The sequence below is a fragment of the Lontra canadensis genome, unplaced genomic scaffold (assembly GCF_010015895.1).
Source record: "Lontra canadensis isolate GAN:19392208 unplaced genomic scaffold, GSC_riverotter_1.0 scaffold114, whole genome shotgun sequence".
Taxonomy (NCBI): Eukaryota; Metazoa; Chordata; class Mammalia; order Carnivora; family Mustelidae; genus Lontra; species Lontra canadensis.
This window is the reverse complement of record NW_022631108.1, coordinates 3,570,249-3,586,829: the sequence shown is the minus strand read 5'-3', so window position 1 is coordinate 3,586,829 and position 16,581 is coordinate 3,570,249. Positions and strand designations below refer to the sequence as shown.

Below are 16,581 nucleotides of genomic sequence, written 5' to 3'. Positions count from 1 at the left end.
ATATAATGGTATAATAAACATGGGGTGCATGTATCCTTTTGAATTAGTGTTTTTTCTGAATTAGTGTATTTTTGAAGTACTCAGTAGTGCAATTACTGGATCATAAGGTAGTTCTATTTATAAAATTTTGAGGAAACTCCACACTGTTTTCTGCAGGGGGTGCACATATTTGCATTCCTACCAATGCTACAAGAGAGATTCCTTTTCTCCACACTCGTTTCTTGTGTTTTTCATTTTAGACAATCTGATAGGTGTGAAATGATATCTCAATGTATTTTTAAATTGCATTTCTCAGAGTTTCTGAGTGACTCGGGCAGTTAAAACTCTGTTTTTAGCTCTGGTCACGATCTCAGGGTCCGGGATCAAGCCCATCTGGCTCCCTGCATAGCAAGGAGTCTGCTTCTCCTTCTCCCTCTAACCCTTCCCCCTACTCATACACTCTTCTCTCTCTTTCTGTGTTGCTCTCTCTCTCTCTCTCAAATAAATAAAATCTTTTAAAAAATAAAATAAATTGTATTTTTCTGATGATAAGTAATGCGGAGCATTTTCTCACATGTCTATTGGCCATCTATATATCTTTTGTTTCGATTTTTAATTAATATATAGTTAAATATATATAAATATATTAGTTAATATATAGTGTAATATTGGTTTCAGGAGTAGAATTCATTGATTCATCACTTAACATATAACACTCAGTGTTTATTATAACAAGCGCCATCCTTAATACCCATCATCCATTTAGCCCATACCCTACCCACCTCCCTTCACCAACCCTCAGTTTGTTCTCTGTCCTTTAGAGTCTTTTATGGTTTGCTTCCCTCTCTTTTTCCCCCCTTTCCATATATCCATCTATTTTGTTTCCTAAGTTTCACATATAAGTGAAATCATAATTGTCTTTTTCTGACTGACTTATTTTCTTAACATGGTACTAGATTGATCCAGCTGAATTATTGCAAATGGCAGGATCTCATTCCTTTTGATGGCTGAGTAATATTCCATTATATATATACACACACACAAGACATCTTCCTTATCCATTCATCAGTTAATGGACGCTAGGGCTTTCTCCATATTTCGGCTATTATTGAGAATGCTGATATAAACATCAGGTGCATGTACCCCTTGAAATCTGTATTTTTGTAACCTTTGGGTAAACACCTAGTAGTACAATTGCTGGATCATAGGGTACTTCTATTTTTAACTTTTTGAGAAACTTCCATAAAGTTTAACAGACTTTTTTTTTTTTATATTTTATTTATTTATTTATTTGACAGACAGAGATCACAAGTAGGCAGAGAGGCAGGCAGAGAGAGAGGAGGAAGCAGGCTCCTTGCTGAGCGGAGAGCCTGATGCGGGACTCGATCCCAAGACCCTGAGATCATGACCTGAGCCGAAGGCAGAGACTTAACCCTCTGAGCCACCCAGGCGCCCCGAAACTTCCATAAAGTTTATAAAATAGCTGCACCAGTTTGCATTCCACCAGGAGTGAAAGAGGGTCCCCCTTTCTCTGCATCCTTGCTAAAATATGTTGTTTCCTGGGTTGTTTATTTTAGTCATTGTGACACAGGTGAGGTGGTATCTCATTGTGGTTTTGATTTATATTTCCCTGATGATGAGTGATGTTGAGCATCATTTCATGTATCTCTTTGCCATCTGGATGTTTTCATTGGAAAAATGACTATCCATGTCTTCTGCCCATTTTTAAAATAGATGATTTGTTTTTTGGATGTTGAACTTACTAAGTTCTTTATAGGTTTTTGGATACTAACCCTTTATTAGATATGTCACTAACACATATCTTCTCCCATTTGGTAAGCTGCTTTTAGTTTTGTTGATTGTCTCCTTCACCATAGAAACTTTTTATTTTGATGAAGTCCCAAGAGTTAATTTTTGTTTTTGTTTCCCTTGCCTCCAGTAACATGTCTAGTAAAAAGTTGCTATGGCTAATGTCAAAGAGGTTACTGTTCTCCTCTAGGATTTTGATGGCTTCCTATCTCTCATTTAGGTCTACCATTTTTTTTCTTTCAATATTCTATTTAAATTTGATTTAGTTCAGGGGCACCTGGTTGGTACAGTTGATTAAGCATCTGACTCTTGGTTTCGGCTCAGGTCATGATCTCAGGGTCATGAGATCAAGCCCTGCATCAGGCTCGACACTCAGCGCAGAGTTGGTTTAAGACTCTCTCTCTCCCTCCCTTTGTCCCTCCCCACTGTGCACTCTCTCTCTCTCAGCAAAATAAATAAATACTTTAAAAAATGAATACAAGTTAGTTCACATATATCACATATAGTGTAGTACTAGTTTCAGGGGCAGAATTTAATGATTGATCAGTTGCATATAACATCCAGTGCTCATTACTTCAAGCACCATACTTAATGTCCATTATCCAATTAGCCCATCCCCCCACCTATTTCCTCTCCTGCAACCCTCAGTTTGTTCCCCATATTAAAGGGTCTCTTATGCTTTGCCTCCCCATCTTTATCTTATTTTCTTTTCCTTCCTTCTCCCTATATTTATCTCCCTATAACTGTTTTGTTTCTTAAATTCCACATATGAGTGAAATCATATAGTATTTGTCTCTCTGACTGACTTATTTCACTTAGCATAATAAATTCTAGTTCCATCCATGCTGTTGCAAATGGCAAGATTCCATTCTTTTTGATGGCAGAATAATATTCCATAGTGTCTGTGTGTTTGTGTGTGTGTCTGTATCACTTCTTTATGCATTGATCAATTGATGGACATCTCGGCATTTTCCAAGTTCTTGGCTATCGCACATAGTGCTGCTATAAACATTGGGTTGCATGTGCCTCTTTGAATTTTTGTATCCTTTGGATAAGTACATAGTAGTGCAATTGCTGGGTCATAGGGTAGTTCTATTTTTTTTTATTTTTTTATTATTTATTTATTTATTTATTTCTTACTTTTTAGGGAACTGTTTCACAGAGTGGCTGCCCCAGTTTGCCTTCCCACCAACAGTGTAAGACGGTTCTCCTTTCTCCACATACTTGCCAACATCTGTTGCTTCCTAAGTTGTTAATTTTAGCCATTCTGACTAGTATGAGACAGTATCTCACTGTGGTTTTGATTTGTATTTCTCTGATGATGAGAGCGATCTTAAGCATTTTTTCATGTCTGTTAGCCATTTGTATTTCTTCTTTGGAGAAATATCTGTTCATGTCTTCAGTCCAGTTATTAACTGATTTTTTTTTTAATTTTTGGGGTGTTGAGTTTGTTCTTTATAAATACTACCCTCTGATCTAATATATTGTTTGCAAATATCTTCTCCCATTCCATGGGATGTCTTTTAGTTTTTTTTATTGTTTCTTTTCATGTGCAGAAGCTTTTCCATTTTGAATTTATTTTTGTGCCTGATGTAAGAAAGTGGTACAGTTTCATTCTTCTGCATGTTACTGTCCAGTTTTCCCAACACCATTTATTGAAGAGACTGTCTTCTTTCCATTGGGTATTCTTTTCTGCTCTGTTGAAGATTAGTTGACCATATAGTTGTGGATCCATTCCTTGGTTTTCTACAGTGTTCCATTGGTTTATGTGTCTGTTTTTGTGCTAGTGCCATAATGCCTTGAAGACTACAACTTTGTAATATAGCTTAAAGTTCAGAATAATGGTTCCTCCAGCTTTGCTTTGCTTTTCCAGGATTGCTTTGACTATTTGGTGTCTTTTGTGGTTCCATACAAATATTAGGATTGTTTTTTTTTAGCTCTGTTAGAAATGCTGTTGGTACTCTGATAGGGATAGCATTAAATGTGCAGGTTGCTTTGGGTAAAGTAAACATTTTAACAATATTATCCCAACCCATGAGCATGGAATATTTTTTTCCATTTCTTTGTGTCTTTCTCAATTTCTTTCATAGGTGTTCTATAGTTTTAAGATTACACATCTTTTATCTATCTGGTTAGGTTTATTCCTAGGTATCTTATTGTTTTTGACCCAAATATAAATGGGATCAATTTCTTTTTCTGCTGCTTCGTTGTTGGTGTATAGATGGCAACAGAGATCTGTACATTGATTTTTTTTTTTTTAATGTGTAACATTACACAATTCCTGTGTCTTTTCTAGAAAGTCTTTGGTAGAACTGTTTGGGTTTTCTATAGAGCGTATCATGTTTTCTGCAAAGACTGAAAGTTTGGCTTCATTCTTGCTGATTTGGATGCCTTGTATTTCTTTTTATTGTCTAATTGCTGAAGCTAAGACTTCTAGTACTATGTTGAATAGTAATGGTGAGAGTAGACATCCCTGTCTTGTTTCTGACCATAGAGGAAAACCTCCCAGTTTTCCCCCATTGGGTATGATATTAGCTGTGGGTCTTTTGCATATGGCCTTTATGATGTTGAGTTATGTTCCATCTATAACTGCTCTTTTGAGGGTTTTTATCAAGAATGGTTGCTGTATGTGGCCAAACGCTTTTTCTGCATCTATTGTGATGATCATATATGGTTCTTATCCTTTCTTTTATTAATGTGGTGTATTGCATTGATTGATTTACAAACATTGAACCATCCTTGCAGCCCAGGAATAAATCTGACTTGATTATGATATATGATAAATAATTCTCTTCATATACAGTTAGATTCCATTTGCTCATATCTTGTTAAGAATTTTTTTTTTCATTCATGTTCATCAGGGTATTGTTCTGTCATTTTCCCTTTTAGTGGGGTCTTTGGGTTTGGAACCAAGGTAATGCTGGCTTCATAGAATGAGTTTGGAAGTTTTCCTCCCATTTCTATTGTTTGGAATATTTTGAGAAGAATAGTTATTAATTCTTTTTTAAATGTCTTGTAGAATTCCCCTGGGAAGCCATCTGACCCTGGACTTTTGTTTGCTGGGAGATTTTTGATTACAGATTTAATTTCTTTGCTGGTTATGGCTCTGTTCTGATTTTCTATTTCTTTCTGCTTCAGTATCGGTAGTTTTCAGGTTTGCAGGACTGTGTCCATTTCTTTCAGGTTGCCCAGTTTGTTGGCATATAATTTTTCATGATATTCTCCTATAATTGTTTGTATTTATGTGTTTTTTGTTGTAATCTCTCCCTTTCACTCACAATATTATTTATTTGGGTCCTTTCTATTTTCTTTTTGGTAAGTCTGGCTAGGGGTTTATCAATTTTGTTAATTCTTTCAAAGAATCAACTCTTAGTTCAGTTGATCTGTTCTACTGTTTTTTGTTTATTTCTATATTGTTTATCTCTGCTCTGATCTTTATTACTTCCCTTCTTCTTTTGGCTTTAGGCTTTGTTTGCTGTTCCTTTTCTAGATCCTTTTAGTAGGTGTAAGGTTAGGTTTTATCTTTGAAACTAGTTTGCTTCTTGAGGTAGGCCTGTAATGTAATATACTTCCCTCTTAGTACCACCTTTGCTGTATCCCAACTGATTTGGACTATCATATTTTCATTTTCATTTACTTATATTTAAAAAAAAATAGTCTTTAAGCTCCTGGTTAACCCATTCATTCTTTAGTAGGATGTTCTTTAATATCAATGTATTTGTGGGTCTTTCCAATTTCTTTCTTTCTTTTTTTTCCCCCTTTTTGGGGTTAACTTCAATTTCCATTGTGTTGTGGTCTTAAAATAAGCATGGTAAGGACTTACTCTTTTTGTAATGGTTGAGAGTTGATTTCTGGACCCACTATGTGATTTATTCTGGAGAATGTTCCATGTGTCATTGAAAAGAATGTGTAATTTCCTGTTTTAGGATGAAATGTTTTGAATATATCTGTTAAGTTCATCTGGTCTAAAATCAATGAGGGAGACAAACCATAAGAGACTCTTAACTATAGGAAACAAACATGTTTTCTGGAGAGGAGGTGGGTGGGTGGATGTGGTAACTGGGTGATGAGCATTAAGGAGGGCAATTGATGTAATGAGCACTGGGTGTTATATCCAACTGATGAATGACTAAACTTTATTTCTAAAAGTAATAATACACTATATGTTAATTAATTGAACTTAAATAAAAAAATAAAGTAAAATTACAAAATAAATAAAAAGGAAAAAAGTTCATCTGGTTTAGTTTGTCATGCAAATCCATTATTTCTTAATGATTCTTTGCTTAGTTGATCTATTGATGTAAGTGGGATGTTAAAGTCTCCCTACTATTACTGCATTATTATCAAAGAGTATTTTTATGTTTATTATTAATCGATGTATATTTTGTGTGCTCTCAAGTTGGGGGCATATTTACAGTTGTTAAATCATCTAGTTGGATAGTTGCCATTATTATGATATAGTTCCCTTCTTCATCTCTAGTTACAGGCTTTGCTTTAAAATATGGTCTGTCTAGATTTAAGTATGGGTACTTCAGCTTTCTTTTGGCATCCATTAGCATGACTGATCATTCTTCATCCCCTCACTTTCAATTTGCAAGCATCTTTAGGTCTAAAATGAATCTCTTGTAAGCACTATATAGATGGGTCTTTTTAAAATAATCCATTCTTGTACACTATGAGTTTTGATGGGAACATTTAGTCTACTTATATTCAGAGTGATTATTGATATATATGAATTTAGTGTCATTGCGTTATCTGTAAAGTTGGTGTTTCTGTTGGTGTTCTCTGTTCCTTTCTAGTCTTTGTTGCCTATGGTCTTTTTTCCCCGTTCATAGAGTCTCCTTCAAAATTTCTTGCAAGGTTGGTTTAGTAGTCATGAACTCCTTTAGTTTTTTGTTTGTTTGGGAAACTCTTATTTTTTCCTATTCTGAAGGACAGCCTTGCTGGATAAAGTATTCTTGGTTGCATATTTTTCCCATTCAGCATGTAGAATGTATCATGCCATTCTCTTCTGGCCTGCCAAATTTCTGGGGACAGATATGCTGTTAAATTTATATGCCTTCCTTGAGGTTAAGGACTTTTTTCCTTGATGTTTTCAGGGTTCTTTCCTTGTCTGTGTATTCTGTGATTTTGACTATGCTATTTCTTGGTGACAACCATTTTTTATTGAATTTGTTGGGAGTTCTCTATGGTTCTTGGATTTGAGGTCTGTATCCTTCTCTAGACTAGGGAACATTTTAGCTATAATTTACTAAAACAAACCTTCTGCTCCTTTTCTTAGTCTTCTTCTTCTAAGAATCCTATAATATGAATGTCATTATTACACTTTAAGGAGTCACTGAATTCCTTTAGTCTATATTCATGATCCAATATCTTTCTTTTCTTCTTGTTTTTAGCTTCATTATTTTCCATAATTTTTATCTTCTTTATCACTGATTTGTTCCTTTGCTTCATCTATTCTCATTGTCATTGCATCCATTCTGTTTTGCATCTCAGTTATAGCAATTTTTTTTTTTAATTTCAGCCTGACTAGTCCTTAATTCTTTTATGTCTGTAGAAAGGGATTTTCTAGGTCTTCTATGCTTTTCTCAAGCCCCACTGATTTCCTGATGATTATTGTTTTAAAATCTGATTCAGACTTCTTGTACCTGTATTGATTAAATCCCAGCTGGGACTTTCTCCTGCTCTTCTTTGGGGCGAATTTTTCATCTTGTCATTTTGTCGGGATCACTGTTTATTCTGTGATTATTGGAAAGCTTGTTGTGTTCCTCCTCTTAAGAGTTATGGTTATACTAAGGAGAGGTAAAAATAAGTAAGTAAGTAAATAAATAAATAAATAAATAATTTTTAGAAGGCAAATCCTGGGTCTGCTGTTTTGGTCTGCTTATTAAAAGAAGCTAGATCCTATTTTGCCTAGAGTTGAAGCTTTGCAGCCCTCTATACAGTAGACTTGTGTGTGAGTGGTTTGTGAGCGTCTTCTGGGGGAGGAGCCTGCTGTGCTGATTCTCAGGTGGACTTGCCCTACTTAGAGAGCACCTGTGAGACACAGGAGGGTGGGGCTTAGTGTAAGGGACAGCAGCTTCCACTGGGTGGCGCTGTTTTGTCCACTGAGGTGGGTCAGTGATGATGGGGGGGATGGGAATATGATGTTATCCCACTCTCTCCTCAGAGTGGGAAAGCAGTGCCCATCACTTTTCAGGAAGTCCTCACAGAAGAGCAAAGAATCACCCTATTTGTATCCCTGGCTTCATCAGATTCTTGGTTCTCCCTGCCTACGTCCAATCTATCTGTCTGCCAGGCCACGTGGTACTCCTTTTTTTCATCTCAGGCACACAGGTGGGTTTCAAAACTCCAAATTTTGGAGAACTGCCAGGTACCGACTGGCACTGCTCTGGGGGAGGGCATTGCAGCACTGAGTCTGGTCTCAGTTTGTCGTGGAAATTGGTCACATAACCATGCAGCAGTTTGGAGTTTATGGTAAAGCATAGTCAGAACCCACCACCAAGGTTTGCTGTCCTCAGATAATCTCTCTGTTCCTTCATCAGTTAATAGGGCTACATGTTGGTGTCTGCTGGATCTTTTGCCCATGGAGAGGCTGTGCTACTTCTCCCAAATGCAGGGGAAAGATTTCTCCCCAGGCAGCCAAGGGGATCCTCAGATGATGTTGCCCACTCCTGGATCTCCGCCCTCCTTCCCCAATGGAGCACTGCCAAGCCTCCTTGGGGCCACCCTGGCAATGGCACAAACCTCCAAATTTTCAAACTTTGCATTCTGCAGCTCATAAAAACTTGCAGTGGTCAGCCCCTCTTATTTCCCAATCAATGGTTTTGGGGAAAAGTTCTTTCTGTGTAATCCCCTGTACATGCCTTCAATCCCTCTGTATCTCTCCTGCCTCCCCCCGCTCCCCCCCCCGCCACCGTCTCCTCTCTCTGTGATCAGGACTCTTTCCCCTTTGCAAAACCTTCAGTTTTTTTCTCTCCCAAATCAACTCTCTGCAGCTCCTAACTTCCATGATGTGGCTGGCTACTTTTCTACCTCCAGCTTTGCAGTATTGCTCTCTCTGTCCCCAGATTGATTTTTTGTGTGTTCAAAATGATTTTATACTCATCTAGCTGTGTTCAAAGAAACAGTGCAAGTCCGGGGTCCTCCTACTCCTCCATCATCCTCCATCTATATGTCTTCTTTGGAGAAATGTCTGTTCATGTCTTCTGCCCATGTTTTACTTTGATTATTTGTTTTGGGGGGACTATTGAGTTACATTATTTTTTTTTAAATAAATTTTAGACACTAACCCTTTATCAGATATGCCATTTGTAAATATCTGCTCCCATTTAGTAGGATGTCATTTAGTTTTCTTGATTGTTTTCTTCACTGCATAGAAGCTTTTTATTTTGATGTGGTCCCAATAGTCTATTTTTGCCTTTGTTTCCCTTACCTCAGGATATATATCCAGAAAAATGTTGCTATGTCCAAGGTCAAATACAGTAGCCTGTGCTCTCTTTTAGGATTTTTATGGTTTCAGCTCTCACATTTAGGTCTTTAATTCATTTTGAATTTATTATCGTGTGTGGTATAAGAAAGTGGTCCAGTTTCACTATTTTACATGTAGGTGACAAGTTTTCATAACACTGTTGAGGAGACTCTATACCATGAGATCTTTTTTGCTACTTTGTCAAAAAATAATTTCTGATATATTTGTGGGTTTACTTTTGGATTTTCTATTCTGTTCCATGGATCTACATATCTATTTCTATGGCGGTCCCCTACTGTTATGATCACTACACTTTTGTTAACATAACTTGAAGCCCAGAATTGTGATGCCTCCAACTTTGCATTTCTTTTTCAAGATTGCATTGGCTATTCAAGATCGTTTGTGGTTCCATACAAGTTTTGGATTATTTTTTTCTAGCTCTGAGAAAAATGTTGTTGGCATTTTGATAGATTGTATTAAATGTGTAGGTTGCTTTGGGTAGTATAGACATTTTCACAATATTTGGTCTTCTTTTTTTTTTAAAGATTTTATTTATTTATTTGACAGACAGAAAGCACAAGTAGGCAGAGAGGCAGGCAGAGAGAGAGGAGGAAGCAGGCCCCCTGCTGAGCAGAGAGCCCGATGTGGGGCTCGATCCCAGGACCCTGGGATCATGACCTGAGCCAAAGGTAGAGGCTTTAACCCACTGAGCCACCCAGGCACCCCAATATTTGGTCTTCTAATCAATGAGCATGGATTGTCTTTCCATTTCCTTGTGTCTTCTTCAATTACTTTCACCAATGTTTTATAGTTTTCAGAAAACAGGTTTTTCACCTCTTTGCTTAGGTTTATTCCTAGGTATTTTATAGATTTTTGGTGCAATTGTAATTGGGATTGATTCCTTAATTTCTCTTTCTGCTGTTTTATTATTAGTGTAGAGAAATAGAACAGATTTTTGTATATTGATATTGTAACTTGTGACTATTGAATTGATTTAGGAAATCTAATATCATTTTGGTGTAGTCTTTAGGGTTTTCTATATATAGTAGGCATCTGAAAAGAGTGGAAAGTTTTGCATCTTCCTTGCCAATTTGGATTGCTTTTATTTCTTTTTGTTATCTGTTGTTGCTTGGACTTCCAGTTCTATGCTGAATAAAAGTGGTGAGAGTGAACATCCTTGTCCTGTTCCTGATCTTTGAGGAAAAGTTCTTAGTTTTTCACCATTGAGTATGATGCTCACCGAGGATTTTTCATATATGGACTTTAGTATGTTGAGGTATGTTCCCTCTAAACCTAGTCTGTTAAGGGCTTTTATCATGAATGCATGTTTTACTTTGACAAATGCTTTTTATGTATCTATTAAAATGATCATATGGATTTCATATTTTCTTTTATTGATGTGATTTATCACATTGATTGGTGAATATTGTACCACCATTGCATCCTAGGAAAAAATACCCAATTGATTGTGATGAATAATTTTTTAAATGTATTGTTGGAATCTGTTAGTATTTCGCTCATGTTTTTTGCTTCTATGTTCATCAGAGATATTGCCCTGTAGTTTTCTTCCTTCCTTCCTTCCTTTCTTTCTTTCTCTTCTTTTCTTTCTTTTGGTGTCTTTATCTGGTTTTGATATTAGGGTAATTTTGGCCTCATAGAAGGCATTTGAGTTTTCCTTCCTCTTCTGTTTTTTGGAATAGTTTGAGAAGAATAGGTATTGACTTTTTAAATATTTGGTAGAATTTGCCTGTTAATCCATCTGGTCCTGGATTTTTGTTTGTCAGGAGTTATTTGATTACTAATTCAATTTCCTTGTTAATAATGAGTCTGTTCAAATTTTCTATTTCTTTCTGCTTCAGTTTTGGTAGTTTATATGTTTCTAGGAATTTATCCATGTCTTCTAGTTTGTGCAGTTAGTTGACTTTTTTTAAATAATATTCTCTTAAATTTGTTTGTATTTATGTGGTTTGGGTTGTTTTTTCTCCTCTCTCAATTGTGGTTTTGTTTATTTGAGTCCTTTTTCCTTTTTTCTTGGTTAGTCTGGCCAGAGGTTTATCAATTTTGTTGTTTTTTTTTTTTTTTTCAAAAAAAAAAAAACTTCTGATTTTGTTGATTTTTTCCATTGTTTTATTTTTTCATTTTATTTTCCATATCATTTATTTCTGTTCTAATATTTATTATTTCCTTCCATCTGCTGGTTTTAGTTTTTTTTTTATTTTATTTATTTATTTTTACAAGAGAGAGAGCATGCACAAGTTGGGGGAGGGGCAAAAGGAGAAGTAGAATCATCATTGAGTAGGAGCTTGATGCAGGATTTGATCCCAGGACGTGAGCTGAAGGCAGACGCTTAACTGACTGAGCCACCAAGGCACCCTGGTTTTAGGTTTCATTTTTTCTTCTTTTTCTAGCTCCTTTAGGTGTAAGGTTAGGTTGTTTGAGATTTTTCTTGCTTCTTGAGGTAAACTTTTATTGGTATCAATCTTTGCTGCATCACAATGGTTTGGATTATTATGTTTATTTTCATTTTCATTTGTTTACATAGTTTTTTTAAAAGATATTATTTATTTATTTGACAGAGAGAGAGATCACAAGTAGGCAGAGAGGCAGGCAGAGAGGGGGGAAGCAGACTCTCCACTGAGCAGAGAGCCTGACACGGGGCTCGATCCCAGGACCCTGAGATCATGACCTGAGTGAAAAGCAGAGGCTTAACCCACTGAGTCACCCAGACGCCCCTAATTTTTTTAAATTCTTCTTTGATTTCTGGGTTGACACATTCATTGTTTAATAGCATTTTATTTAACCTCCATGAATTTGCGGTCCTTTCAGATTTTTCCTTGTGATTGATTTCTAGTTTCTTAGTTAGGTGGTCAAAAGGTGCATGGTATGATTTCAATCTTTTTTTAATTTTTTGAGATCTGATTTATGGCTAATCTGTAGTCTATTATTATCTGTATTCTAGAGAATGTTCCATGTGCATTTGAATAGAATGTGTATTCTGCTCTTTTAGAATGCAATGTTCTGAATATATCTGTTAAATCCATCTAGTCCAGTGTGTCATACAAAGCCACTGTTTCCTTTTTGATTTTCTGTTTGGTTGATTTACCCATTTATGTAAATGGGGTGTTAAATTCCCCTACTATATTGTATCGCTTTGATTATCTTCTTTCTGTTTGCTATTCACTGTTTTTTTTTCAAAGATTTTATTTATTTATTTGACAGATAGAGATCGCAGGTAGGCAGAGAGGCAGGCAGAGAGAGAGGAGGAAGCAGGCTCCCCGCTAAGCAGAGAGCCCGATGTGGGGCTCGATCCCAGGACCCTGAGATCATGACCTGAGCTGAAGGCAGAGGCTTTAACCCACTGAGCCACCCAGGCGCCCCTGTTATTCACTGTTTTATGTATTTGGGTGCTTCCATATTGGGTGCATACATATTTACAATTGCTACATCTTCTTGTTGAATTATCCCCTTTATAGTATCTTTCTTTGTCTCTTGTTACAGTCTTTGTTTTAAAGTCCGTTTGCCCTGGCTTTCTTTTGACATCCATTTGAATCATAGATGTTTCTCCGTCATCTCACTTTCAATCTGCAAGTGTCTTTAGGTCTGAAACGAGTCTATTATAGGCAGCATATAGGTGGATCTTGTTTTGTTTTTGATGGATCTTTTTTTTTTTCATTCTCTCATCCTATGTCTTTTGATTGGAGTGTTTATCCCACTTACATTCAAAGTAATCATTGATAGATATGTATTTATTATCATTTTGTTACTTGTTTTGTGGTTGTCTCTATCATTTTCTCTTATCCTTTCTTGTCTTGGTCTCTTTCATTGTTTGATGGTTTTCTTTGGTGATATAATTTGATTCCTTTCCCTTTATACTTTCTGTTCTAATAAGCATCCTAAAACAAACAGAAATGAATCTTTCCTTGACCATGTTACAAGTCAGAGTTACTTTACATTCAATTTTCATTGTTTAGAACAGAAACTGGATAAGAATTTATGAGCTAAACCTGCCTGTATATGAGGTTTGGAATATACCTGTACCACTCATGAGACACTAACATGTGCTGTTAAGGTTATGTTCCATGTGTTTGTGCTACTTCTTTCATAGCAGATTTGAAACTCCTATCTTCCCACCCTGTGACAACGGAACAAGTATGGTCATGTTTCAATCATATTTTCTGTCCTCAAACTCTTTCTTGTTTTTTTCTTTTTTTTTTCTTTTCCAACACTGATGAAATATAAAACTGATGAAACTCATAAGAAAAAAACAAACAAACAAACAGCATTTGTACCTGATGCTTTAACAATATTTGGGGGGTTATAGATTAATCCATTAAAAAACAAAGTTTAGGGGCACCTGGGTGGCTCATTCATTAAATGTCTGCCTTTAGCTCAGGTCCTAATCCCAGGGTCATGGGATTGAGCCCCACATCAGGCTCCCAGCTCAGCAGGAAGCCTGCTTCTCCCTCTCCCACTTCCTCTGCTTGTGTCCCCTCTCTCAGTCTGTCTCTCTCTGTCAGATAAATAAATAAAATCTTAATAAAATACAAAGTCTACATTTGATTTCTGTGTTAGTTCTTTAGATTACCAGGTAGAGATAATACACTTATTTTTGTCTCCTAATCATACCTAGGAGAGAGCTTTAAGATAGTAAAATTAATATTTTTAGTTAGGTTTTTTCACCACTGATTTTTTTTTTATTTTTTATAAACATATAATATATTTTTATCCCCAGGGGTACAGGTCTGTGAATCGCCAGGTTTACACACTTCACAGCACTCACCATAGCACATATTCTCCCCAATGTCCATAACCCCATCCCCCTTCTCCCAACCCCCTTCCCCCAGAAACCCTCAGTTTGTTTTGTGAGATTAAGAGTCACTTATGGTTTGTCTCCCTCCCAATCCCATCTTGTTTCATTTATTCTTCTCCTACCCCTTTAACCCCCCCATGTTGCATCTCCACTTCCTCATATCAGGGAGATCATATGATAGTTGTCTTTCTCCAACTGACTTATTTCACTAAGCATGATACCCTCTAGTTCCATCCATATCATCTCAAATGGCAAGATTTCATTTCTTTTGATGGCTGCATAGTATTCCATTGTGTATATATACCACATCTTCTTTATCCATTCATCTGATCACCACTGACTTTTTTTAAAAGATTTTATTTATTTATTTGACAGACAGAGATTACTAATAGGCAGAGAGGCAGGCAGAGAGAGAGGAGGAAGCAGGCTCCCTGCTGAGCAGAGAGCCCGATGTGGGGCTTGATCCCAGGACCCTGAGATCATGACCTGAGCCGAAGGCAGAGGCTTTAACCCACTGAGCCACCCAGGCGCCCCACCACTGATTTTTTTTTAAACTTTAATTCACACATCTATGGTAATTTGCCCAAACTTAAAACTATTACTTAACATTTCTGAGCTGCAGGGCTCAATCAATAAATTACTCAATGGAGTCACACTGAAAAGTTACATGGAGCAGAGGCATCAGAAATACAAAATCAACAGGAGCAGTTATCCCAAAAGATATAATAATGCAAAACAAAAAGAAAAACAAAGAAAAAAAAAACAACAACAACAAACCTCTATAGTCAAAACCCCTCTGGATTTGTATCCCACATATTAATACATTCATACATACATATACATGCATACATACACAAAGGTTGTATTTTGTCCTTCTAACTTGCTTGTGATTATGAGTAAACAATTTTCTCTCTCATCACATAACCTCAGGAAAAATAATTCTCTTCTTTAAAGATGCATTACAATCCAAAAAATTTACAAGATACTTTTGATAACAGGAATCCTAATTCCTTATTAGCTAATAAGGTCAAATTTTTATTCTTAAAAATAACATATAGACTTTTATGAATTTTGAGGAAAATCAATGTAAAAATCAGCAAATAATCAGGAATATCTAGTAGACTAATGCATTTAATGGAAAATTCAATTAAATCAGTGGTTTTAAATCTATTGAAAATAATGGGTGTTCAGTTAATGTGAAGTGTGTCAAGTAATTTGTCAATCATGTGCATATTTACAAATAAGTTTTATTTACTTTATTTTAAAGAGAAAGAGTGTGTGCAAGTGAGAGCATGAGTGCTGGGAGGGTTATAGGAAGAGAGAGAGAATCTCAAGTAGACCCCCCACTGAGCACAAAGCCAAACATGGAACTCAATCCCAGGACCCTGAGATCATGACCTGAGCTGAAATGAAGAGTCAGTCACTTAACCAATGGAGCCAACCAGGCACCCCAACAGATACTTTTAGATAAATGAAGAGTTAATGTTATAGGCCACATGCTAAGCACTACACATGGCCCTGAGCAAATGTCATTTGTTATGTCTGTGAAAGACAAAAGGCACAGAACATGTAAGATTAATCTTTGAAGTCTTTCCCTCCTTATTGAATGCTATGCTAAGAACAATGTATACTGTGCTGAGTTAAGATGGTGGTTAGGCCTAGTATCACTGGGCATTATAGCATATGTTAATTGATATCTTTATCCTTCAACCATCAGCTGCAGGCCCAAAATATTTTTCCCATCCTCTGGAACTACCTGACAATAACTATACATGCTTCCCAGAGTGTTTACATCTCTATAAGTTTGAACAGGATGGGCCATAATAACACTAAGTAGGTTTTGCCCTGTCAAATGTTCAGCTTTGAATCATCAGGATATGTACATTTCCCCCCTAATTTAATAATATATGTGAGTTTAAATTTACATATCAAATTTATTTCCAACTTCATTAAGTCCTCTAAAATATCTAAAGAAAAATAGCAGATTCCGTTACAAGATTATAATCTAATGGAAAATATTATACAACATGGTACTTCAATATGAAGCTAAGACAACCAAATATACAATGTGGTGAGAGGTGCCAAGTGAATGACAAAGCCAATGAGTGCAAGGGCCTCAGAAGAGAGAGCGAGTGCCTACAGCTATTATTGATGTCACTTAGACTAACCTTAATAATAGCACAAATGCTGTATACTACATCTGTCTATACTGCATGAAATCTATAATTTTAGTGAAAAGATACTGTACTTTAAATAAAGTTTAATAAACTGGACTGCAGTGAAAACTAAGCACACAAATGTTATAGCATATTGCACTAGAACAATAAACTTGGAAAGTTTCTAAATGGATACTTCACAATTTCTATGACTAAATGTTTATCCATAATTAAACTTTACAAATGAATAAACCATTGTGTGGGTGTGTATTTTGTCTTTTTTAAAGAGGTTAAAATTTGTGATCCAGTCAACTTTTGCAAAGCAGAGTTCAGATACATATATTTACTCCAATTGG

General features: G+C 36.1%; 1 protein-coding gene across 3 annotated transcripts in view; it reads right to left on the bottom strand.

The window, feature by feature from the left end:
* SH3BGRL (SH3 domain binding glutamate rich protein like) overlaps nt 1-16,581 on the bottom strand; it is a 111,040-nt gene that overhangs the window by 12,402 nt on the left and 82,057 nt on the right. The gene's annotated exons all lie outside the window — the stretch shown is intronic.